Source organism: Rhea pennata, chromosome 1, assembly GCF_028389875.1.
Source record: "Rhea pennata isolate bPtePen1 chromosome 1, bPtePen1.pri, whole genome shotgun sequence".
Lineage (NCBI taxonomy): Eukaryota > Metazoa > Chordata > Aves > Rheiformes > Rheidae > Rhea > Rhea pennata.
This window is the reverse complement of record NC_084663.1, coordinates 80,923,061-80,949,044: the sequence shown is the minus strand read 5'-3', so window position 1 is coordinate 80,949,044 and position 25,984 is coordinate 80,923,061.

The window sequence follows — 25,984 nt, the reverse complement described above, 5'->3', positions numbered from 1 at the left end:
GAGCATGGAGGCACGCCTAAAAGCAAACTGAGAGGAGACTTTGCCTAAGAGGCAGGGAAGCGGCGAGAGGAACGAGGGATGAGCTGCATGTCCTCCCTCGGCAGGCAGATTCACTCCTGGTGCACTTCGCACTCTTGCCTTAGCGCCCTGCTTTGTTTGGGGCTGTTTGAGCACAGCAGCACGCACTGTGGGAATCTGCGCGCTGGTCGCCTCTAAGCATCAGCAGACAGGAGCGCGAGTGAGGCAGCTGCTCTCGGTTTGCCGCGGGCATGGGAAGCAGCACTCTGCGTGCCCAGAATGCTTCCCGCTGTATCCTGCCTGCCATGGGGCGGCTTCTGAGCACGGAGGCACGCCTAGAAGCAAGCTGGGACGGGCTTTGCCTAAGAGTCAGGGAAGTGGAGGGCGGACCGGGGGACGTGCTGCACGTCCTCCCTCGGCAGGCAGATGCACGCCTGCTGCACCCGGGATGGTTGCCTAAGTGCCCTGCTTTGGAGGCTCTTTGAGTACAGCAGCACACACAGCGGGGAAGCTGCGCGCTGGTCGCCTCTAAGCATCGGCAGACAGAAGCGCAAGTGAGGCACCTGCTCTCGGTTTGCCTCGAGCATGCGAAGCAGCACTCTGCGTGCCCAGAATGCATCCCGCTGTGTCCTGCCTGCCATGGGGCGGCTTCTGAGCACGGAGGCACGCCTAAAAGCAAACTGAGAGGAGACTTTGCCTAAGAGGCAGGGAAGCGGCGAGAGGAACGAGGGATGAGCTGCATGTCCTCCCTCGGCAGGCAGATTCACTCCTGGTGCACTTCGCACTCTTGCCTTAGCGCCCTGCTTTGTTTGGGGCTGTTTGAGCACAGCAGCACGCACTGTGGGAATCTGCGCGCTGGTCGCCTCTAAGCATCGGCAGACAGGAGCGCGAGTGAGGCAGCTGCTCTCGGTTTGCCGCGGGCATGGGAAGCAGCACTCTGCGTGCCCAGAATGCTTCCCGCTGTATCCTGCCTGCCATGGGGCGGCTTCTGAGCACGGAGGCACGCCTAGAAGCAAGCTGGGACGGGCTTTGCCTAAGAGTCAGGGAAGTGGAGGGCGGACCGGGGGACGTGCTGCACGTCCTCCCTCGGCAGGCAGATGCACGCCTGCTGCACCCGGGATGGTTGCCTAAGTGCCCTGCTTTGGAGGCTCTTTGAGTACAGCAGCACACACAGCGGGGAAGCTGCGCGCTGGTCGCCTCTAAGCATCGGCAGACAGAAGCGCAAGTGAGGCACCTGCTCTCGGTTTGCCTCGAGCATGCGAAGCAGCACTCTGCGTGCCCAGAATGCATCCCGCTGTGTCCTGCCTGCCATGGGGCGGCTTCTGAGCACGGAGGCACGCCTAAAAGCAAACTGAGAGCAGGCTTTGCCTAAGGGTCCGGGAAGCGGCGAGAGGAACGAGGGATGAGCTGCATGTCCTCCCTCGGCAGGCAGATTCACTCCTGGTGCACTTCGTACTCTTGCCTTAGCGCCCTGCTTTGTTTGGGGCTGTTTGAGCACAGCAGCACGCACAGTGGGAATCTGCGCGCTGGCCAGCTCTAAGTCTCGGCAGACAGAAACGCGAGTGAGGCAGCTGCTCTCGGTTTGCCTCGGGCATGGGAAGCAGCACTCTGCGTGCCCAGAATGCTTCCCGCTGTATCCTGCCTCATGCGGGGTGGCTTCTGAGCACGGACGCGTGTCCAACAACAAACTGAGAGGAGACTTTGCCTAAGAGGCAGGGAAGTGGCTGCGTGTCTTTCCTCGGCAGGCAGAATCACTCCTGGGGTGCCCAGAGCGCTCGCCTTAGCGCCCTGCTTCCTTTGGAGGCGGGTTGCGTGCAGGAGCACGCACAGCGGGAAGCTTCCTGCTTGTCCGCCTCTAAGTCTCGGCAGACAGAAGCGCAAGTGAGGCACCTGCTCTCGGTTTGCCTCGAGCATGCGAAGCAGCACTCTGCGTGCCCAGAATGCATCCCGCTGTGTCCTGCCTGCCATGGGGCGGCTTCTGAGCACGGAGGCACGCCTAGAAGCAAGCTGGGACGGGCTTTGCCTAAGAGTCAGGGAAGTGGAGGGCGGACCGGGGGACGTGCTGCACGTCCTCCCTCGGCAGGCAGATGCACGCCTGCTGCACCCGGGATGGTTGCCTAAGTGCCCTGCTTTGGAGGCTCTTTGAGTACAGCAGCACACACAGCGGGAAGCTGCGCGCTGGTCGCCTCTAAGCATCGGCAGACAGAAGCGCAAGTGAGGCGCTTGCTCTCGTTTTTGCCCCGGCCCTGGAAAGAAGCACTCTGCGTGCCCAGACTACATCCCGCTGTATCCTGCCTGATGCGGGGTGGCTTCTGAGCATGGAGGCACGCCTAAAAGCAAACTGAGAGGAGACTTTGCCTAAGAGGCAGGGAAGCGGCGAGAGGAACGAGGGATGAGCTGCATGTCCTCCCTCGGCAGGCAGATTCACTCCTGGTGCACTTCGCACTCTTGCCTTAGCGCCCTGCTTTGTTTGGGGCTGTTTGAGCACAGCAGCACGCACTGTGGGAATCTGCGCGCTGGTCGCCTCTAAGCATCGGCAGACAGGAGCGCGAGTGAGGCAGCTGCTCTCGGTTTGCCGCGGGCATGGGAAGCAGCACTCTGCGTGCCCAGAATGCTTCCCGCTGTATCCTGCCTGCCATGGGGCGGCTTCTGAGCACGGAGGCACGCCTAGAAGCAAGCTGGGACGGGCTTTGCCTAAGAGTCAGGGAAGTGGAGGGCGGACCGGGGGACGTGCTGCACGTCCTCGCTCGGCAGGCAGATGCACTCCTGCTGCACCCGGGATGGTTGCCTAAGTGCCCTGCTTTGGAGGCTCTTTGAGTACAGCAGCACACACAGCGGGAAGCTGCGCGCTGGTCGCCTCTAAGCATCGGCAGACAGAAGCGCAAGTGAGGCGCTTGCTCTCGTTTTTGCCCCGGCCCTGGAAAGAAGCACTCTGCGTGCCCAGACTACATCCCGCTGTATCCTGCCTGATGCGGGGTGGCTTCTGAGCATGGAGGCACGCCTAAAAGCAAACTGAGAGGAGACTTTGCCTAAGGGTCCGGGAAGAGGCTGTGTGTATTCCCTCGGCAGGCAGAATCACTCCTGGGGTGCCCAGAGCGCTCGCCTTAGCGCCCTGCTTTCTTTGCAGGCTGGTTGCGTGCAGGAGAACGCACAGCGGGAAGCTTCCTGCTTGTCCGCCTCTAAGCATCGGCAGACAGAAGCGCAAGTGAGGCACCTGCTCTCGGTTTGCCTCGAGCATGCGAAGCAGCACTCTGCGTGCCCAGAATGCTTCCCGCTGTATCCTGCCTCATGCGGGGTGGCTTCTGAGCACGGACGCGTGTCCAACAACAAACTGAGAGGAGACTTTGCCTAAGAGGCAGGGAAGAGGCTGCGTATCTTTCCTCGGCAGGCAGAATCACTCCTGGGGTGCCCAGAGCGCTCGCCTTAGCGCCCTGCTTTCTTTGGAGGCTGGTTGCGTGCAGCAGCACACCCAGCGGGAAGCTTCCTGCTTGTCCGCCTCTAAGTCTCGGCAGACAGAAGCGCAAGTGAGGCCCCTGCTCTCGGTTTGCCGCGGGCATGCGAAGCAGCACTCTACGCGCCCAGAATGCATCCCGCTGTGTCCTGCCTGCCATGGGGCGGCTTCTGAGCACGGAGGCACGCCTAGAAGCAAGCTGGGACGGGCTTTGCCTAAGAGTCAGGGAAGTGGAGGGCGGACCGCGGGATGTGCTGCACGTCCTCCCTCGGCAGGCAGATGCACTCCTGCTGCACCCGGGATGGTTGCCTAAGTGCCCTGCTTTGGAGGCTCTTTGAGTACAGCAGCACACACAGCGGGAAGCTGCGCGCTGGTCGCCTCTAAGCATCGGCAGAGAGAAGCGCAAGTGAGGCGCTTGCTCTCATTTTTGCTCCGGCCCTAAAAAGAAGCAATCTGCGTGCCCAGACTACATCCCGCTGTATCCTGCCTGATGCGGGGTGGCTTCTGAGCATGGAGGCACGCCTAAAAGCAAACTGAGAGGAGACTTTGCCTAAGAGGCAGGGAAGCGGCGAGAGGAATGAGGGATGAGCTGCATGTCCTCCCTCGGCAGGCAGATTCACTCCTGGTGCACTTCGCACTCTTGCCTTAGCGCCCTGCTTTGTTTGGGGCTGTTTGAGCACAGCAGCACGCACTGTGGGAATCTGCGCGCTGGTCGCCTCTAAGCATCGGCAGACAGGAGCGCGAGTGAGGCAGCTGCTCTCGGTTTGCCGCGGGCATGGGAAGCAGCACTCTGCGTGCCCAGAATGCTTCCCGCTGTATCCTGCCTGCCATGGGGCGGCTTCTGAGCACGGAGGCACGCCTAGAAGCAAGCTGGGACGGGCTTTGCCTAAGAGTCAGGGAAGTGGAGGGCGGACCGGGGGACGTGCTGCACGTCCTCCCTCGGCAGGCAGATGCACGCCTGCTGCACCCGGGATGGTTGCCTAAGTGCCCTGCTTTGGAGGCTCTTTGAGTACAGCAGCACACACAGCGGGGAAGCTGCGCGCTGGTCGCCTCTAAGCATCGGCAGACAGAAGCGCAAGTGAGGCACCTGCTCTCGGTTTGCCTCGAGCATGCGAAGCAGCACTCTGCGTGCCCAGAATGCATCCCGCTGTGTCCTGCCTGCCATGGGGCGGCTTCTGAGCACGGAGGCACGCCTAAAAGCAAACTGAGAGCAGGCTTTGCCTAAGGGTCCGGGAAGCGGCGAGAGGAACGAGGGATGAGCTGCATGTCCTCCCTCGGCAGGCAGATTCACTCCTGGTGCACTTCGTACTCTTGCCTTAGCGCCCTGCTTTGTTTGGGGCTGTTTGAGCACAGCAGCACGCACAGTGGGAATCTGCGCGCTGGCCAGCTCTAAGTCTCGGCAGACAGAAACGCGAGTGAGGCAGCTGCTCTCGGTTTGCCTCGGGCATGGGAAGCAGCACTCTGCGTGCCCAGAATGCTTCCCGCTGTATCCTGCCTCATGCGGGGTGGCTTCTGAGCACGGACGCGTGTCCAACAACAAACTGAGAGGAGACTTTGCCTAAGAGGCAGGGAAGAGGCTGCGTATCTTTCCTCGGCAGGCAGAATCACTCCTGGGGTGCCCAGAGCGCTCGCCTTAGCGCCCTGCTTTCTTTGGAGGCTGGTTGCGTGCAGCAGCACACCCAGCGGGAAGCTTCCTGCTTGTCCGCCTCTAAGTCTCGGCAGACAGAAGCGCAAGTGAGGCCCCTGCTCTCGGTTTGCCGCGGGCATGCGAAGCAGCACTCTACGCGCCCAGAATGCATCCCGCTGTGTCCTGCCTGCCATGGGGCGGCTTCTGAGCACGGAGGCACGCCTAGAAGCAAGCTGGGACGGGCTTTGCCTAAGAGTCAGGGAAGTGGAGGGCGGACCGCGGGATGTGCTGCACGTCCTCCCTCGGCAGGCAGATGCACTCCTGCTGCACCCGGGATGGTTGCCTAAGTGCCCTGCTTTGGAGGCTCTTTGAGTACAGCAGCACACACAGCGGGAAGCTGCGCGCTGGTCGCCTCTAAGCATCGGCAGAGAGAAGCGCAAGTGAGGCGCTTGCTCTCATTTTTGCTCCGGCCCTGGAAAGAAGCACTCTGCGTGCCCAGAATGCTTCCCGCTGTATCCTGCCTGATGCGGGGTGGCTTCTGAGCATGGAGGCACGCCTAAAAGCAAACTGAGAGGAGACTTTGCCTAAGGGTCCGGGAAGAGGCTGTGTGTATTCCCTCGGCAGGCAGAATCACTCCTGGGGTGCCCAGAGCGCTCGCCTTAGCGCCCTGCTTTCTTTGCAGGCTGGTTGCGTGCAGGAGAACGCACAGCGGGAAGCTTCCTGCTTGTCCGCCTCTAAGCATCGGCAGACAGAAGCGCAAGTGAGGCACCTGCTCTCGGTTTGCCTCGAGCATGCGAAGCAGCACTCTGCGTGCCCAGAATGCTTCCCGCTGTATCCTGCCTCATGCGGGGTGGCTTCTGAGCACGGACGCGTGTCCAACAACAAACTGAGAGGAGACTTTGCCTAAGAGGCAGGGAAGAGGCTGCGTATCTTTCCTCGGCAGGCAGAATCACTCCTGGGGTGCCCAGAGCGCTCGCCTTAGCGCCCTGCTTTCTTTGGAGGCTGGTTGCGTGCAGCAGCACACCCAGCGGGAAGCTTCCTGCTTGTCCGCCTCTAAGTCTCGGCAGACAGAAGCGCAAGTGAGGCCCCTGCTCTCGGTTTGCCGCGGGCATGCGAAGCAGCACTCTACGCGCCCAGAATGCATCCCGCTGTGTCCTGCCTGCCATGGGGCGGCTTCTGAGCACGGAGGCACGCCTAGAAGCAAGCTGGGACGGGCTTTGCCTAAGAGTCAGGGAAGTGGAGGGCGGACCGCGGGATGTGCTGCACGTCCTCCCTCGGCAGGCAGATGCACTCCTGCTGCACCCGGGATGGTTGCCTAAGTGCCCTGCTTTGGAGGCTCTTTGAGTACAGCAGCACACACAGCGGGAAGCTGCGCGCTGGTCGCCTCTAAGCATCGGCAGAGAGAAGCGCAAGTGAGGCTCTTGCTCTCATTTTTGCTCCGGCCCTGGAAAGAAGCACTCTGCGTGCCCAGAATGCTTCCCGCTGTATCCTGCCTCATGCGGGGTGGCTTCTGAGCACGGACGCGTGTTCAACAACATACTGAGAGGAGACTTTGCCTAAGAGGCAGGGAAGTGGCTGCGTGTCTTTCCTCGGCAGGCAGAATCACTCCTGGGGTGCCCAGAGCGCTCGCCTTAGCGCCCTGCTTCCTTTGGAGGCGGGTTGCGTGCAGGAGCACGCACAGCGGGAAGCTTCCTGCTTGTCCGCCTCTAAGTCTCGGCAGACAGAAGCGCAAGTGAGGCACCTGCTCTCGGTTTGCCTCGAGCATGCGAAGCAGCACTCTGCGTGCCCAGAATGCATCCCGCTGTGTCCTGCCTGCCATGGGGCGGCTTCTGAGCACGGAGGCACGCCTAGAAGCAAGCTGGGACGGGCTTTGCCTAAGAGTCAGGGAAGTGGAGGGCGGACCGGGGGACGTGCTGCACGTCCTCGCTCGGCAGGCAGATGCACGCCTGCTGCACCCGGGATGGTTGCCTAAGTGCCCTGCTTTGGAGGCTCTTTGAGTACAGCAGCACACACAGCGGGGAAGCTGCGCGCTGGTCGCCTCTAAGCATCGGCAAACAGAAGCGCAAGTGAGGCGCTTGCTCTCGTTTTTGCCCCGGCCCTAAAAAGAAGCAATCTGCGTGCCCAGACTACATCCCGCTGTATCCTGCCTGATGCGGGGTGGCTTCTGAGCATGGAGGCACGCCTAAAAGCAAACTGAGAGGAGACTTTGCCTAAGAGGCAGGGAAGCGGCGAGAGGAACGAGGGATGAGCTGCATGTCCTCCCTCGGCAGGCAGATTCACTCCTGGTGCACTTCGCACTCTTGCCTTAGCGCCCTGCTTTGTTTGGGGCTGTTTGAGCACAGCAGCACGCACTGTGGGAATCTGCGCGCTGGTCGCCTCTAAGCATCAGCAGACAGGAGCGCGAGTGAGGCAGCTGCTCTCGGTTTGCCGCGGGCATGGGAAGCAGCACTCTGCGTGCCCAGAATGCTTCCCGCTGTATCCTGCCTGCCATGGGGCGGCTTCTGAGCACGGAGGCACGCCTAGAAGCAAGCTGGGACGGGCTTTGCCTAAGAGTCAGGGAAGTGGAGGGCGGACCGGGGGACGTGCTGCATGTCCTCCCTCGGCAGGCAGATGCACGCCTGCTGCACCCGGGATGGTTGCCTAAGTGCCCTGCTTTGGAGGCTCTTTGAGTACAGCAGCACACACAGCGGGGAAGCTGCGCGCTGGTCGCCTCTAAGCATCGGCAGACAGAAGCGCAAGTGAGGCACCTGCTCTCGGTTTGCCTCGAGCATGCGAAGCAGCACTCTGCGTGCCCAGAATGCATCCCGCTGTGTCCTGCCTGCCATGGGGCGGCTTCTGAGCACGGAGGCACGCCTAAAAGCAAACTGAGAGGAGACTTTGCCTAAGAGGCAGGGAAGCGGCGAGAGGAACGAGGGATGAGCTGCATGTCCTCCCTCGGCAGGCAGATTCACTCCTGGTGCACTTCGCACTCTTGCCTTAGCGCCCTGCTTTGTTTGGGGCTGTTTGAGCACAGCAGCACGCACTGTGGGAATCTGCGCGCTGGTCGCCTCTAAGCATCGGCAGACAGGAGCGCGAGTGAGGCAGCTGCTCTCGGTTTGCCGCGGGCATGGGAAGCAGCACTCTGCGTGCCCAGAATGCTTCCCGCTGTATCCTGCCTGCCATGGGGCGGCTTCTGAGCACGGAGGCACGCCTAGAAGCAAGCTGGGACGGGCTTTGCCTAAGAGTCAGGGAAGTGGAGGGCGGACCGGGGGACGTGCTGCACGTCCTCCCTCGGCAGGCAGATGCACGCCTGCTGCACCCGGGATGGTTGCCTAAGTGCCCTGCTTTGGAGGCTCTTTGAGTACAGCAGCACACACAGCGGGGAAGCTGCGCGCTGGTCGCCTCTAAGCATCGGCAGACAGAAGCGCAAGTGAGGCACCTGCTCTCGGTTTGCCTCGAGCATGCGAAGCAGCACTCTGCGTGCCCAGAATGCATCCCGCTGTGTCCTGCCTGCCATGGGGCGGCTTCTGAGCACGGAGGCACGCCTAAAAGCAAACTGAGAGCAGGCTTTGCCTAAGGGTCCGGGAAGCGGCGAGAGGAACGAGGGATGAGCTGCATGTCCTCCCTCGGCAGGCAGATTCACTCCTGGTGCACTTCGTACTCTTGCCTTAGCGCCCTGCTTTGTTTGGGGCTGTTTGAGCACAGCAGCACGCACAGTGGGAATCTGCGCGCTGGCCAGCTCTAAGTCTCGGCAGACAGAAACGCGAGTGAGGCAGCTGCTCTCGGTTTGCCTCGGGCATGGGAAGCAGCACTCTGCGTGCCCAGAATGCTTCCCGCTGTATCCTGCCTCATGCGGGGTGGCTTCTGAGCACGGACGCGTGTCCAACAACAAACTGAGAGGAGACTTTGCCTAAGAGGCAGGGAAGTGGCTGCGTGTCTTTCCTCGGCAGGCAGAATCACTCCTGGGGTGCCCAGAGCGCTCGCCTTAGCGCCCTGCTTCCTTTGGAGGCGGGTTGCGTGCAGGAGCACGCACAGCGGGAAGCTTCCTGCTTGTCCGCCTCTAAGTCTCGGCAGACAGAAGCGCAAGTGAGGCACCTGCTCTCGGTTTGCCTCGAGCATGCGAAGCAGCACTCTGCGTGCCCAGAATGCATCCCGCTGTGTCCTGCCTGCCATGGGGCGGCTTCTGAGCACGGAGGCACGCCTAGAAGCAAGCTGGGACGGGCTTTGCCTAAGAGTCAGGGAAGTGGAGGGCGGACCGGGGGACGTGCTGCACGTCCTCCCTCGGCAGGCAGATGCACGCCTGCTGCACCCGGGATGGTTGCCTAAGTGCCCTGCTTTGGAGGCTCTTTGAGTACAGCAGCACACACAGCGGGAAGCTGCGCGCTGGTCGCCTCTAAGCATCGGCAGACAGAAGCGCAAGTGAGGCGCTTGCTCTCGTTTTTGCCCCGGCCCTGGAAAGAAGCACTCTGCGTGCCCAGACTACATCCCGCTGTATCCTGCCTGATGCGGGGTGGCTTCTGAGCATGGAGGCACGCCTAAAAGCAAACTGAGAGGAGACTTTGCCTAAGAGGCAGGGAAGCGGCGAGAGGAACGAGGGATGAGCTGCATGTCCTCCCTCGGCAGGCAGATTCACTCCTGGTGCACTTCGCACTCTTGCCTTAGCGCCCTGCTTTGTTTGGGGCTGTTTGAGCACAGCAGCACGCACTGTGGGAATCTGCGCGCTGGTCGCCTCTAAGCATCGGCAGACAGGAGCGCGAGTGAGGCAGCTGCTCTCGGTTTGCCGCGGGCATGGGAAGCAGCACTCTGCGTGCCCAGAATGCTTCCCGCTGTATCCTGCCTGCCATGGGGCGGCTTCTGAGCACGGAGGCACGCCTAGAAGCAAGCTGGGACGGGCTTTGCCTAAGAGTCAGGGAAGTGGAGGGCGGACCGGGGGACGTGCTGCACGTCCTCGCTCGGCAGGCAGATGCACTCCTGCTGCACCCGGGATGGTTGCCTAAGTGCCCTGCTTTGGAGGCTCTTTGAGTACAGCAGCACACACAGCGGGAAGCTGCGCGCTGGTCGCCTCTAAGCATCGGCAGACAGAAGCGCAAGTGAGGCGCTTGCTCTCGTTTTTGCCCCGGCCCTGGAAAGAAGCACTCTGCGTGCCCAGACTACATCCCGCTGTATCCTGCCTGATGCGGGGTGGCTTCTGAGCATGGAGGCACGCCTAAAAGCAAACTGAGAGGAGACTTTGCCTAAGGGTCCGGGAAGAGGCTGTGTGTATTCCCTCGGCAGGCAGAATCACTCCTGGGGTGCCCAGAGCGCTCGCCTTAGCGCCCTGCTTTCTTTGCAGGCTGGTTGCGTGCAGGAGAACGCACAGCGGGAAGCTTCCTGCTTGTCCGCCTCTAAGCATCGGCAGACAGAAGCGCAAGTGAGGCACCTGCTCTCGGTTTGCCTCGAGCATGCGAAGCAGCACTCTGCGTGCCCAGAATGCTTCCCGCTGTATCCTGCCTCATGCGGGGTGGCTTCTGAGCACGGACGCGTGTCCAACAACAAACTGAGAGGAGACTTTGCCTAAGAGGCAGGGAAGAGGCTGCGTATCTTTCCTCGGCAGGCAGAATCACTCCTGGGGTGCCCAGAGCGCTCGCCTTAGCGCCCTGCTTTCTTTGGAGGCTGGTTGCGTGCAGCAGCACACCCAGCGGGAAGCTTCCTGCTTGTCCGCCTCTAAGTCTCGGCAGACAGAAGCGCAAGTGAGGCCCCTGCTCTCGGTTTGCCGCGGGCATGCGAAGCAGCACTCTACGCGCCCAGAATGCATCCCGCTGTGTCCTGCCTGCCATGGGGCGGCTTCTGAGCACGGAGGCACGCCTAGAAGCAAGCTGGGACGGGCTTTGCCTAAGAGTCAGGGAAGTGGAGGGCGGACCGCGGGATGTGCTGCACGTCCTCCCTCGGCAGGCAGATGCACTCCTGCTGCACCCGGGATGGTTGCCTAAGTGCCCTGCTTTGGAGGCTCTTTGAGTACAGCAGCACACACAGCGGGAAGCTGCGCGCTGGTCGCCTCTAAGCATCGGCAGAGAGAAGCGCAAGTGAGGCGCTTGCTCTCATTTTTGCTCCGGCCCTGGAAAGAAGCACTCTGCGTGCCCAGAATGCTTCCCGCTGTATCCTGCCTCATGCGGGGTGGCTTCTGAGCACGGACGCGTGTTCAACAACATACTGAGAGGAGACTTTGCCTAAGAGGCAGGGAAGTGGCTGCGTGTCTTTCCTCGGCAGGCAGAATCACTCCTGGGGTGCCCAGAGCGCTCGCCTTAGCGCCCTGCTTCCTTTGGAGGCGGGTTGCGTGCAGGAGCACGCACAGCGGGAAGCTTCCTGCTTGTCCGCCTCTAAGTCTCGGCAGACAGAAGCGCAAGTGAGGCACCTGCTCTCGGTTTGCCTCGAGCATGCGAAGCAGCACTCTGCGTGCCCAGAATGCATCCCGCTGTGTCCTGCCTGCCATGGGGCGGCTTCTGAGCACGGAGGCACGCCTAGAAGCAAGCTGGGACGGGCTTTGCCTAAGAGTCAGGGAAGTGGAGGGCGGACCGGGGGACGTGCTGCACGTCCTCGCTCGGCAGGCAGATGCACTCCTGCTGCACCCGGGATGGTTGCCTAAGTGCCCTGCTTTGGAGGCTCTTTGAGTACAGCAGCACACACAGCGGGAAGCTGCGCGCTGGTCGCCTCTAAGCATCGGCAGACAGAAGCGCAAGTGAGGCGCTTGCTCTCGTTTTTGCCCCGGCCCTGGAAAGAAGCACTCTGCGTGCCCAGACTACATCCCGCTGTATCCTGCCTGATGCGGGGTGGCTTCTGAGCATGGAGGCACGCCTAAAAGCAAACTGAGAGGAGACTTTGCCTAAGGGTCCGGGAAGAGGCTGTGTGTATTCCCTCGGCAGGCAGAATCACTCCTGGGGTGCCCAGAGCGCTCGCCTTAGCGCCCTGCTTTCTTTGCAGGCTGGTTGCGTGCAGGAGAACGCACAGCGGGAAGCTTCCTGCTTGTCCGCCTCTAAGCATCGGCAGACAGAAGCGCAAGTGAGGCACCTGCTCTCGGTTTGCCTCGAGCATGCGAAGCAGCACTCTGCGTGCCCAGAATGCTTCCCGCTGTATCCTGCCTCATGCGGGGTGGCTTCTGAGCACGGACGCGTGTCCAACAACAAACTGAGAGGAGACTTTGCCTAAGAGGCAGGGAAGAGGCTGCGTATCTTTCCTCGGCAGGCAGAATCACTCCTGGGGTGCCCAGAGCGCTCGCCTTAGCGCCCTGCTTTCTTTGGAGGCTGGTTGCGTGCAGCAGCACACCCAGCGGGAAGCTTCCTGCTTGTCCGCCTCTAAGTCTCGGCAGACAGAAGCGCAAGTGAGGCCCCTGCTCTCGGTTTGCCGCGGGCATGCGAAGCAGCACTCTACGCGCCCAGAATGCATCCCGCTGTGTCCTGCCTGCCATGGGGCGGCTTCTGAGCACGGAGGCACGCCTAGAAGCAAGCTGGGACGGGCTTTGCCTAAGAGTCAGGGAAGTGGAGGGCGGACCGCGGGATGTGCTGCACGTCCTCCCTCGGCAGGCAGATGCACTCCTGCTGCACCCGGGATGGTTGCCTAAGTGCCCTGCTTTGGAGGCTCTTTGAGTACAGCAGCACACACAGCGGGAAGCTGCGCGCTGGTCGCCTCTAAGCATCGGCAGAGAGAAGCGCAAGTGAGGCGCTTGCTCTCATTTTTGCTCCGGCCCTGGAAAGAAGCACTCTGCGTGCCCAGAATGCTTCCCGCTGTATCCTGCCTCATGCGGGGTGGCTTCTGAGCACGGACGCGTGTTCAACAACATACTGAGAGGAGACTTTGCCTAAGAGGCAGGGAAGTGGCTGCGTGTCTTTCCTCGGCAGGCAGAATCACTCCTGGGGTGCCCAGAGCGCTCGCCTTAGCGCCCTGCTTCCTTTGGAGGCGGGTTGCGTGCAGGAGCACGCACAGCGGGAAGCTTCCTGCTTGTCCGCCTCTAAGTCTCGGCAGACAGAAGCGCAAGTGAGGCACCTGCTCTCGGTTTGCCTCGAGCATGCGAAGCAGCACTCTGCGTGCCCAGAATGCATCCCGCTGTGTCCTGCCTGCCATGGGGCGGCTTCTGAGCACGGAGGCACGCCTAGAAGCAAGCTGGGACGGGCTTTGCCTAAGAGTCAGGGAAGTGGAGGGCGGACCGCGGGATGTGCTGCACGTCCTCCCTCGGCAGAGAGATGCACTCCTGCTGCACCCGGGATGGTTGCCTAAGTGCCCTGCTTTGGAGGCTGTTTGAGTACAGCAGCACACACAGCGGGGAAGCTGCGCGCTGGTCGCCTCTAAGCATCGGCAAACAGAAGCGCAAGTGAGGCGCTTGCTCTCGTTTTTGCCCCGGCCCTAAAAAGAAGCAATCTGCGTGCCCAGACTACATCCCGCTGTATCCTGCCTGATGCGGGGTGGCTTCTGAGCATGGAGGCACGCCTAAAAGCAAACTGAGAGGAGACTTTGCCTAAGAGGCAGGGAAGCGGCGAGAGGAACGAGGGATGAGCTGCATGTCCTCCCTCGGCAGGCAGATTCACTCCTGGTGCACTTCGCACTCTTGCCTTAGCGCCCTGCTTTGTTTGGGGCTGTTTGAGCACAGCAGCACGCACTGTGGGAATCTGCGCGCTGGTCGCCTCTAAGCATCAGCAGACAGGAGCGCGAGTGAGGCAGCTGCTCTCGGTTTGCCGCGGGCATGGGAAGCAGCACTCTGCGTGCCCAGAATGCTTCCCGCTGTATCCTGCCTGCCATGGGGCGGCTTCTGAGCACGGAGGCACGCCTAGAAGCAAGCTGGGACGGGCTTTGCCTAAGAGTCAGGGAAGTGGAGGGCGGACCGGGGGACGTGCTGCACGTCCTCCCTCGGCAGGCAGATGCACGCCTGCTGCACCCGGGATGGTTGCCTAAGTGCCCTGCTTTGGAGGCTCTTTGAGTACAGCAGCACACACAGCGGGGAAGCTGCGCGCTGGTCGCCTCTAAGCATCGGCAGACAGAAGCGCAAGTGAGGCACCTGCTCTCGGTTTGCCTCGAGCATGCGAAGCAGCACTCTGCGTGCCCAGAATGCATCCCGCTGTGTCCTGCCTGCCATGGGGCGGCTTCTGAGCACGGAGGCACGCCTAAAAGCAAACTGAGAGGAGACTTTGCCTAAGAGGCAGGGAAGCGGCGAGAGGAACGAGGGATGAGCTGCATGTCCTCCCTCGGCAGGCAGATTCACTCCTGGTGCACTTTGCACTCTTGCCTTAGCGCCCTGCTTTGTTTGGGGCTGTTTGAGCACAGCAGCACGCACTGTGGGAATCTGCGCGCTGGTCGCCTCTAAGCATCGGCAGACAGGAGCGCGAGTGAGGCAGCTGCTCTCGGTTTGCCGCGGGCATGGGAAGCAGCACTCTGCGTGCCCAGAATGCTTCCCGCTGTATCCTGCCTGCCATGGGGCGGCTTCTGAGCACGGAGGCACGCCTAGAAGCAAGCTGGGACGGGCTTTGCCTAAGAGTCAGGGAAGTGGAGGGCGGACCGGGGGACGTGCTGCACGTCCTCCCTCGGCAGGCAGATGCACGCCTGCTGCACCCGGGATGGTTGCCTAAGTGCCCTGCTTTGGAGGCTCTTTGAGTACAGCAGCACACACAGCGGGGAAGCTGCGCGCTGGTCGCCTCTAAGCATCGGCAGACAGAAGCGCAAGTGAGGCACCTGCTCTCGGTTTGCCTCGAGCATGCGAAGCAGCACTCTGCGTGCCCAGAATGCATCCCGCTGTGTCCTGCCTGCCATGGGGCGGCTTCTGAGCACGGAGGCACGCCTAAAAGCAAACTGAGAGCAGGCTTTGCCTAAGGGTCCGGGAAGCGGCGAGAGGAACGAGGGATGAGCTGCATGTCCTCCCTCGGCAGGCAGATTCACTCCTGGTGCACTTCGTACTCTTGCCTTAGCGCCCTGCTTTGTTTGGGGCTGTTTGAGCACAGCAGCACGCACAGTGGGAATCTGCGCGCTGGCCAGCTCTAAGTCTCGGCAGACAGAAACGCGAGTGAGGCAGCTGCTCTCGGTTTGCCTCGGGCATGGGAAGCAGCACTCTGCGTGCCCAGAATGCTTCCCGCTGTATCCTGCCTCATGCGGGGTGGCTTCTGAGCACGGACGCGTGTCCAACAACAAACTGAGAGGAGACTTTGCCTAAGAGGCAGGGAAGTGGCTGCGTGTCTTTCCTCGGCAGGCAGAATCACTCCTGGGGTGCCCAGAGCGCTCGCCTTAGCGCCCTGCTTCCTTTGGAGGCGGGTTGCGTGCAGGAGCACGCACAGCGGGAAGCTTCCTGCTTGTCCGCCTCTAAGTCTCGGCAGACAGAAGCGCAAGTGAGGCACCTGCTCTCGGTTTGCCTCGAGCATGCGAAGCAGCACTCTGCGTGCCCAGAATGCATCCCGCTGTGTCCTGCCTGCCATGGGGCGGCTTCTGAGCACGGAGGCACGCCTAGAAGCAAGCTGGGACGGGCTTTGCCTAAGAGTCAGGGAAGTGGAGGGCGGACCGCGGGATGTGCTGCACGTCCTCCCTCGGCAGGCAGATGCACTCCTGCTGCACCCGGGATGGTTGCCTAAGTGCCCTGCTTTGGAGGCTGTTTGAGTACAGCAGCACACACAGCGGGAAGCTGCGCGCTGGTCGCCTCTAAGCATCGGCAAACAGAAGCGCAAGTGAGGCGCTTGCTCTCGTTTTTGCCCCGGCCCTAAAAAGAAGCAATCTGCGTGCCCAGACTACATCCCGCTGTATCCTGCCTGATGCGGGGTGGCTTCTGAGCATGGAGGCACGCCTAAAAGCAAACTGAGAGGAGACTTTGCCTAAGGGTCCGGGAAGAGGCTGTGTGTATTCCCTCGGCAGGCAGAATCACTCCTGGGGTGCCCAGAGCGCTCGCCTTAGCGCCCTGCTTTCTTTGCAGGCTGGTTGCGTGCAGGAGAACGCACAGCGGGAAGCTTCCTGCTTGTCCGCCTCTAAGCATCGGCAGACAGAAGCGCAAGTGAGGCACCTGCTCTCGGTTTGCCTCGAGCATGCGAAGCAGCACTCTGCGTGCCCAGAATGCTTCCCGCTGTATCCTGCCTCATGCGGGGTGGCTTCTGAGCACGGACGCGTGTCCAACAACAAACTGAGAGGAGACTTTGCCTAAGAGGCAGGGAAGAGGCTGCGTATCTTTCCTCGGCAGGCAGAATCACTCCTGGGGTGCCCAGAGCGCTCGCCTTAGCGCCCTGCTTTCTTTGGAGGCTGGTTGCATGCAGCAGCACACCCAGCGGGAAGCTTCCTGCTTGTCCGCCTCTAAGTCTCGGCAGACAGAAGCGCAAGTGAGGCCCCTGCTCTCGGTTTGCCGCGGGCATGCGAAGCAGCACTCTACGCGCCCAGAATGCATCCCGCTGTGTCCTGCCTGCCATGGGGCGGCTTCTGAGCACGGAGGCACGCCTAGAAGCAAGCTGGGACGGGCTTTGCCTAAGAGTCAGGGAAGTGGAGGGCGGACCGCGGGATGTGCTGCACGTCCTCCCTCGGCAGGCAGATGCACTCCTAATGCACCCGGGATGGTTGCCTAAGTGCCCTGCTTTGGAGGCTCTTTGAGTACAGCAGCACACACAGCGGGAAGCTGCGCGCTGGTCGCCTCTAAGCATCGGCAGAGAGAAGCGCAAGTGAGGCGCTTGCTCTCATTTTTGCTCCGGCCCTGGAAAGAAGCACTCTGCGTGCCCAGAATGCTTCCCGCTGTATCCTGCCTCATGCGGGGTGGCTTCTGAGCACGGACGCGTGTTCAACAACATACTGAGAGGAGACTTTGCCTAAGAGGCAGGGAAGTGGCTGCGTGTCTTTCCTCGGCAGGCAGAATCACTCCTGGGGTGCCCAGAGCGCTCGCCTTAGCGCCCTGCTTCCTTTGGAGGCGGGTTGCGTGCAGGAGCACGCACAGCGGGAAGCTTCCTGCTTGTCCGCCTCTAAGTCTCGGCAGACAGAAGCGCAAGTGAGGCACCTGCTCTCGGTTTGCCTCGAGCATGCGAAGCAGCACTCTGCGTGCCCAGAATGCATCCCGCTGTGTCCTGCCTGCCATGGGGCGGCTTCTGAGCACGGAGGCACGCCTAGAAGCAAGCTGGGACGGGCTTTGCCTAAGAGTCAGGGAAGTGGAGGGCGGACCGCGGGATGTGCTGCACGTCCTCCCTCGGCAGAGAGATGCACTCCTGCTGCACCCGGGATGGTTGCCTAAGTGCCCTGCTTTGGAGGCTGTTTGAGTACAGCAGCACACACAGCGGGGAAGCTGCGCGCTGGTCGCCTCTAAGCATCGGCAAACAGAAGCGCAAGTGAGGCGCTTGCTCTCGTTTTTGCCCCGGCCCTAAAAAGAAGCACTCTGCGTGCCCAGACTACATCCCGCTGTATCCTGCCTGATGCGGGGTGGCTTCTGAGCATGGAGGCACGCCTAAAAGCAAACTGAGAGGAGACTTTGCCTAAGAGGCAGGGAAGCGGCGAGAGGAACGAGGGATGAGCTGCATGTCCTCCCTCGGCAGGCAGATTCACTCCTGGTGCACTTCGCACTCTTGCCTTAGCGCCCTGCTTTGTTTGGGGCTGTTTGAGCACAGCAGCACGCACTGTGGGAATCTGTGCGCTGGTCGCCTCTAAGCATCGGCAGACAGGAGCGCGAGTGAGGCAGCTGCTCTCGGTTTGCCGCGGGCATGGGAAGCAGCACTCTGCGTGCCCAGAATGCTTCCCGCTGTATCCTGCCTGCCATGGGGCGGCTTCTGAGCACGGAGGCACGCCTAGAAGCAAGCTGGGACGGGCTTTGCCTAAGAGTCAGGGAAGTGGAGGGCGGACCGGGGGACGTGCTGCACGTCCTCCCTCGGCAGGCAGATGCACGCCTGCTGCACCCGGGATGGTTGCCTAAGTGCCCTGCTTTGGAGGCTCTTTGAGTACAGCAGCACACACAGCGGGGAAGCTGCGCGCTGGTCGCCTCTAAGCATCGGCAGACAGAAGCGCAAGTGAGGCACCTGCTCTCGGTTTGCCTCGAGCATGCGAAGCAGCACTCTGCGTGCCCAGAATGCATCCCGCTGTGTCCTGCCTGCCATGGGGCGGCTTCTGAGCACGGAGGCACGCCTAAAAGCAAACTGAGAGCAGGCTTTGCCTAAGGGTCCGGGAAGCGGCGAGAGGAACGAGGGATGAGCTGCATGTCCTCCCTCGGCAGGCAGATTCACTCCTGGTGCACTTCGTACTCTTGCCTTAGCGCCCTGCTTTGTTTGGGGCTGTTTGAGCACAGCAGCACGCACAGTGGGAATCTGCGCGCTGGCCAGCTCTAAGTCTCGGCAGACAGAAACGCGAGTGAGGCAGCTGCTCTCGGTTTGCCTCGGGCATGGGAAGCAGCACTCTGCGTGCCCAGAATGCTTCCCGCTGTATCCTGCCTCATGCGGGGTGGCTTCTGAGCACGGACGCGTGTCCAACAACAAACTGAGAGGAGACTTTGCCTAAGAGGCAGGGAAGTGGCTGCGTGTCTTTCCTCGGCAGGCAGAATCACTCCTGGGGTGCCCAGAGCGCTCGCCTTAGCGCCCTGCTTCCTTTGGAGGCGGGTTGCGTGCAGGAGCACGCACAGCGGGAAGCTTCCTGCTTGTCCGCCTCTAAGTCTCGGCAGACAGAAGCGCAAGTGAGGCCCCTGCTCTCGGTTTGCCTCGAGCATGCGAAGCAGCACTCTGCGTGCCCAGAATGCATCCCGCTGTGTCCTGCCTGCCATGGGGCGGCTTCTGAGCACGGAGGCACGCCTAGAAGCAAGCTGGGACGGGCTTTGCCTAAGAGTCAGGGAAGTGGAGGGCGGACCGCGGGATGTGCTGCACGTCCTCCCTCGGCAGAGAGATGCACTCCTGCTGCACCCGGGATGGTTGCCTAAGTGCCCTGCTTTGGAGGCTGTTTGAGTACAGCAGCACACACAGCGGGGAAGCTGCGCGCTGGTCGCCTCTAAGCATCGGCAAACAGAAGCGCAAGTGAGGCGCTTGCTCTCGTTTTTGCCCCGGCCCTAAAAAGAAGCACTCTGCGTGCCCAGACTACATCCCGCTGTATCCTGCCTGATGCGGGGTGGCTTCTGAGCATGGAGGCACGCCTAAAAGCAAACTGAGAGGAGACTTTGCCTAAGAGGCAGGGAAGCGGCGAGAGGAACGAGGGATGAGCTGCATGTCCTCCCTCGGCAGGCAGATTCACTCCTGGTGCACTTCGCACTCTTGCCTTAGCGCCCTGCTTTGTTTGGGGCTGTTTGAGCACAGCAGCACGCACTGTGGGAATCTGCGCGCTGGTCGCCTCTAAGCATCGGCAGACAGGAGCGCGAGTGAGGCAGCTGCTCTCGGTTTGCGCGGGCATGGGAAGCAGCACTCTGCGTGCCCAGAATGCTTCCCGCTGTATCCTGCCTGCCATGGGGCGGCTTCTGAGCACGGAGGCACGCCTAGAAGCAAGCTGGGACGGGCTTTGCCTAAGAGTCAGGGAAGTGGAGGGCGGACCGGGGGACGTGCTGCACGTCCTCCCTCGGCAGGCAGATGCACGCCTGCTGCACCCGGGATGGTTGCCTAAGTGCCCTGCTTTGGAGGCTCTTTGAGTACAGCAGCACACACAGCGGGGAAGCTGCGCGCTGGTCGCCTCTAAGCATCGGCAGACAGAAGCGCAAGTGAGGCACCTGCTCTCGGTTTGCCTCGAGCATGCGAAGCAGCACTCTGCGTGCCCAGAATGCATCCCGCTGTGTCCTGCCTGCCATGGGGCGGCTTCTGAGCACGGAGGCACGCCTAAAAGCAAACTGAGAGCAGGCTTTGCCTAAGGGTCCGGGAAGCGGCGAGAGGAACGAGGGATGAGCTGCATGTCCTCCCTCGGCAGGCAGATTCACTCCTGGTGCACTTCTTACTCTTGCCTTAGCGCCCTGCTTTGTTTGGGGCTGTTTGAGCACAGCAGCACGCACAGTGGGAATCTGCGCGCTGGCCAGCTCTAAGTCTCGGCAGACAGAAACGCGAGTGAGGCACCTGCTCTCGGTTTGCCTCGAGCATGCGAAGCAGCACTCTGCGTGCCCAGAATGCTTCCCGCTGTATCCTGCCTGCCATGGGGCGGCTTCTGAGCACGGAGGCACGCCTAGAAGCAAGCTGGGACGGGCTTTGCCTAAGAGTCAGGGAAGTGGAGGGCGGACCGGGGGACGTGCTGCACGTCCTCCCTCGGCAGGCAGATGCACTCCTGCTGCACCCGGGATGGTTGCCTAAGTGCCCTGCTTTGGAGGCTCTTTGAGTACAGCAGCACACACAGCGGGAAGCTGCGCGCTGGTCGCCTCTAAGCATCGGCAAACAGAAGCGCAAGTGAGGCGCTTGCTCTCGTTTTTGCCCCGGCCCTGGAAAGAAGCACTCTGCGTGCCCAGACTACATCCCGCTGTATCCTGCCTGATGCGGGGTGGCTTCTGAGCATGGAGGCACGCCTAAAAGCAAACTGAGAGGAGACTTTGCCTAAGGGTCCGGGAAGAGGCTGTGTGTATTCCCTCGGCAGGCAGAATCACTCCTGGGGTGCCCAGAGCGCTCGCCTTAGCGCCCTGCTTTCTTTGGAGGCTGGTTGCGTGCAGCAGCACACCCAGCGGGAAGCTTCCTGCTTGTCCGCCTCTAAGTCTCGGCAGACAGAAGCGCAAGTGAGGCCCCTGCTCTCGGTTTGCCGCGGGCATGCGAAGCAGCACTCTACGCGCCCAGAATGCATCCCGCTGTGTCCTGCCTGCCATGGGGCGGCTTCTGAGCACGGAGGCACGCCTAGAAGCAAGCTGGGACGGGCTTTGCCTAAGAGTCAGGGAAGTGGAGGGCGGACCGCGGGATGTGCTGCACGTCCTCCCTCGGCAGGCAGATGCACTCCTGCTGCACCCGGGATGGTTGCCTAAGTGCCCTGCTTTGGAGGCTCTTTGAGTACAGCAGCACACACAGCGGGAAGCTGCGCGCTGGTCGCCTCTAAGCATCGGCAGAGAGAAGCGCAAGTGAGGCGCTTGCTCTCATTTTTGCTCCGGCCCTGGAAAGAAGCACTCTGCGTGCCCAGAATGCTTCCCGCTGTATCCTGCCTCATGCGGGGTGGCTTCTGAGCACGGACGCGTGTTCAACAACATACTGAGAGGAGACTTTGCCTAAGAGGCAGGGAAGTGGCTGCGTGTCTTTCCTCGGCAGGCAGAATCACTCCTGGGGTGCCCAGAGCGCTCGCCTTAGCGCCCTGCTTCCTTTGGAGGCGGGTTGCGTGCAGGAGCACGCACAGCGGGAAGCTTCCTGCTTGTCTGCCTCTAAGTCTCGGCAGACAGAAGCGCAAGTGAGGCACCTGCTCTCGGTTTGCCTCGAGCATGCGAAGCAGCACTCTGCGCGCCCAGAATGCATCCCGCTGTGTCCTGCCTGCCATGGGGCGGCTTCTGAGCACGGAGGCACGCCTAGAAGCAAGCTGGGACGGGCTTTGCCTAAGAGTCAGGGAAGTGGAGGGCGGACCGCGGGATGTGCTGCACGTCCTCCCTCGGCAGAGAGATGCACTCCTGCTGCACCCGGGATGGTTGCCTAAGTGCCCTGCTTTGGAGGCTCTTTGAGTACAGCAGCACACACAGCGGGAAGCTGCGCGCTGGTCGCCTCTAAGCATCGGCAGAGAGAAGCGCAAGTGAGGCGCTTGCTCTCATTTTTGCTCCGGCCCTGGAAAGAAGCACTCTGCGTGCCCAGAATGCTTCCCGCTGTATCCTGCCTCATGCGGGGTGGCTTCTGAGCACGGACGCGTGTCCAACAACATACTGAGAGGAGACTTTGCCTAAGAGGCAGGGAAGTGGCTGCGTGTCTTTCCTCGGCAGGCAGAATCACTCCTGGGGTGCCCAGAGCGCTCGCCTTAGCGCCCTGCTTCCTTTGGAGGCGGGTTGCGTGCAGGAGCACGCACAGCGGGAAGCTTCCTGCTTGTCCGCCTCTAAGTCTCGGCAGACAGAAGCGCAAGTGAGGCACCTGCTCTCGGTTTGCCTCGAGCATGCGAAGCAGCACTCTGCGTGCCCAGAATGCATCCCGCTGTGTCCTGCCTGCCATGGGGCGGCTTCTGAGCACGGAGGCACGCCTAGAAGCAAGCTGGGACGGGCTTTGCCTAAGAGTCAGGGAAGTGGAGGGCGGACCGCGGGATGTGCTGCACGTCCTCCCTCGGCAGAGAGATGCACTCCTGCTGCACCCGGGATGGTTGCCTAAGTGCCCTGCTTTGGAGGCTGTTTGAGTACAGCAGCACACACAGCGGGGAAGCTGCGCGCTGGTCGCCTCTAAGCATCGGCAAACAGAAGCGCAAGTGAGGCGCTTGCTCTCGTTTTTGCCCCGGCCCTAAAAAGAAGCAATCTGCGTGCCCAGACTACATCCCGCTGTATCCTGCCTGATGCGGGGTGGCTTCTGAGCATGGAGGCACGCCTAAAAGCAAACTGAGAGGAGACTTTGCCTAAGAGGCAGGGAAGCGGCGAGAGGAACGAGGGATGAGCTGCATGTCCTCCCTCGGCAGGCAGATTCACTCCTGGTGCACTTCGCACTCTTGCCTTAGCGCCCTGCTTTGTTTGGGGCTGTTTGAGCACAGCAGCACGCACTGTGGGAATCTGCGCGCTGGTCGCCTCTAAGCATCGGCAGACAGGAGCGCGAGTGAGGCAGCTGCTCTCGGTTTGCCGCGGGCATGGGAAGCAGCACTCTGCGTGCCCAGAATGCTTCCCGCTGTATCCTGCCTGCCATGGGGCGGCTTCTGAGCACGGAGGCACGCCTAGAAGCAAGCTGGGACGGGCTTTGCCTAAGAGTCAGGGAAGTGGAGGGCGGACCGGGGGACGTGCTGCACGTCCTCCCTCGGCAGGCAGATGCACGCCTGCTGCACCCGGGATGGTTGCCTAAGTGCCCTGCTTTGGAGGCTCTTTGAGTACAGCAGCACACACAGCGGGGAAGCTGCGCGCTGGTCGCCTCTAAGCATCGGCAGACAGAAGCGCAAGTGAGGCACCTGCTCTCGGTTTGCCTCGAGCATGCGAAGCAGCACTCTGCGTGCCCAGAATGCATCCCGCTGTGTCCTGCCTGCCATGGGGCGGCTTCTGAGCACGGAGGCACGCCTAAAAGCAAACTGAGAGCAGGCTTTGCCTAAGGGTCCGGGAAGCGGCGAGAGGAACGAGGGATGAGCTGCATGTCCTCCCTCGGCAGGCAGATTCACTCCTGGTGCACTTCGTACTCTTGCCTTAGCGCCCTGCTTTGTTTGGGGCTGTTTGAGCACAGCAGCACGCACAGTGGGAATCTGCGCGCTGGCCAGCTCTAAGTCTCGGCAGACAGAAACGCGAGTGAGGCACCTGCTCTCGGTTTGCCTCGAGCATGCGAAGCAGCACTCTGCGTGCCCAGAATGCTTCCCGCTGTATCCTGCCTGCCATGGGGCGGCTTCTGAGCACGGAGGCACGCCTAGAAGCAAGCTGGGACGGGCTTTGCCTAAGAGTCAGGGAAGTGGAGGGCGGACCGGGGGACGTGCTGCACGTCCTCCCTCGGCAGGCAGATGCACTCCTGCTGCACCCGGGATGGTTGCCTAAGTGCCCTGCTTTGGAGGCTCTTTGAGTACAGCAGCACACACAGCGGGAAGCTGCGCGCTGGTCGCCTCTAAGCATCGGCAAACAGAAGCGCAAGTGAGGCGCTTGCTCTCGTTTTTGCCCCTGCCCTGGAAAGAAGCACTCTGCGTGCCCAGACTACATCCCGCTGTATCCTGCCTGATGCGGGGTGGCTTCTGAGCATGGAGGCACGCCTAAAAGCAAACTGAGAGGAGACTTTGCCTAAGGGTCCGGGAAGAGGCTGTGTGTATTCCCTCGGCAGGCAGAATCACTCCTGGGGTGCCCAGAGCGCTCGCCTTAGCGCCCTGCTTTCTTTGGAGGCTGGTTGCGTGCAGCAGCACACCCAGCGGGAAGCTTCCTGCTTGTCCGCCTCTAAGTCTCGGCAGACAGAAGCGCAAGTGAGGCACCTGCTCTCGGTTTGCCGCGGGCATGCGAAGCAGCACTCTGCGCGCCCAGAATGCATCCCGCTGTGTCCTGCCTGCCATGGGGCGGCTTCTGAGCACGGAGGCACGCCTAGAAGCAAGCTGGGACGGGCTTTGCCTAAGAGTCAGGGAAGTGGAGGGCGGACCGCGGGATGTGCTGCACGTCCTCCCTCGGCAGGCAGATGCACTCCTGCTGCACCCGGGATGGTTGCCTAAGTGCCCTGCTTTGGAGGCTGTTTGAGTACAGCAGCACACACAGCGGGAAGCTGCGCGCTGGTCGCCTCTAAGCATCGGCAGAGAGAAGCGCAAGTGAGGCGCTTGCTCTCATTTTTGCTCCGGCCCTGGAAAGAAGCACTCTGCGTGCCCAGAATGCTTCCCGCTGTATCCTGCCTGATGCGGGGTGGCTTCTGAGCATGGAGGCACGCCTAAAAGCAAACTGAGAGGAGACTTTGCCTAAGAGGCAGGGAAGTGGCTGCGTGTCTTTCCTCGGCAGGCAGAATCACTCCTGGGTGCCCAGAGCGCTCGCCTTAGCGCCCTGCTTCCTTTGGAGGCGGGTTGCGTGCAGGAGCACGCACAGCGGGAAGCTTCCTGCTTGTCCGCCTCTAAGTCTCGGCAGACAGAAGCGCAAGTGAGGCACCTGCTCTCGGTTTGCCTCGAGCATGCGAAGCAGCACTCTGCGTGCCCAGAATGCATCCCGCTGTGTCCTGCCTGCCATGGGGCGGCTTCTGAGCACGGAGGCACGCCTAGAAGCAAGCTGGGACGGGCTTTGCCTAAGAGTCAGGGAAGTGGAGGGCGGACCGCGGGATGTGCTGCACGTCCTCCCTCGGCAGAGAGATGCACTCCTGCTGCACCCGGGATGGTTGCCTAAGTGCCCTGCTTTGGAGGCTGTTTGAGTACAGCAGCACACACAGCGGGGAAGCTGCGCGCTGGTCGCCTCTAAGCATCGGCAAACAGAAGCGCAAGTGAGGCGCTTGCTCTCGTTTTTGCCCCGGCCCTAAAAAGAAGCAATCTGCGTGCCCAGACTACATCCCGCTGTATCCTGCCTGATGCGGGGTGGCTTCTGAGCATGGAGGCACGCCTAAAAGCAAACTGAGAGGAGACTTTGCCTAAGAGGCAGGGAAGCGGCGAGAGGAACGAGGGATGAGCTGCATGTCCTCCCTCGGCAGGCAGATTCACTCCTGGTGCACTTCGCACTCTTGCCTTAGCGCCCTGCTTTGTTTGGGGCTGTTTGAGCACAGCAGCACGCACTGTGGGAATCTGCGCGCTGGTCGCCTCTAAGCATCGGCAGACAGGAGCGCGAGTGAGGCAGCTGCTCTCGGTTTGCCGCGGGCATGGGAAGCAGCACTCTGCGTGCCCAGAATGCTTCCCGCTGTATCCTGCCTGCCATGGGGCGGCTTCTGAGCACGGAGGCACGCCTAGAAGCAAGCTGGGACGGGCTTTGCCTAAGAGTCAGGGAAGTGGAGGGCGGACCGGGGGACGTGCTGCACGTCCTCCCTCGGCAGGCAGATGCACGCCTGCTGCACCCGGGATGGTTGCCTAAGTGCCCTGCTTTGGAGGCTCTTTGAGTACAGCAGCACACACAGCGGGGAAGCTGCGCGCTGGTCGCCTCTAAGCATCGGCAGACAGAAGCGCAAGTGAGGCACCTGCTCTCGGTTTGCCTCGAGCATGCGAAGCAGCACTCTGCGTGCCCAGAATGCATCCCGCTGTGTCCTGCCTGCCATGGGGCGGCTTCTGAGCACGGAGGCACGCCTAAAAGCAAACTGAGAGCAGGCTTTGCCTAAGGGTCCGGGAAGCGGCGAGAGGAACGAGGGATGAGCTGCATGTCCTCCCTCGGCAGGCAGATTCACTCCTGGTGCACTTCGTACTCTTGCCTTAGCGCCCTGCTTTGTTTGGGGCTGTTTGAGCACAGCAGCACGCACTGTGGGAATCTGCGCGCTGGCCAGCTCTAAGTCTCGGCAGAC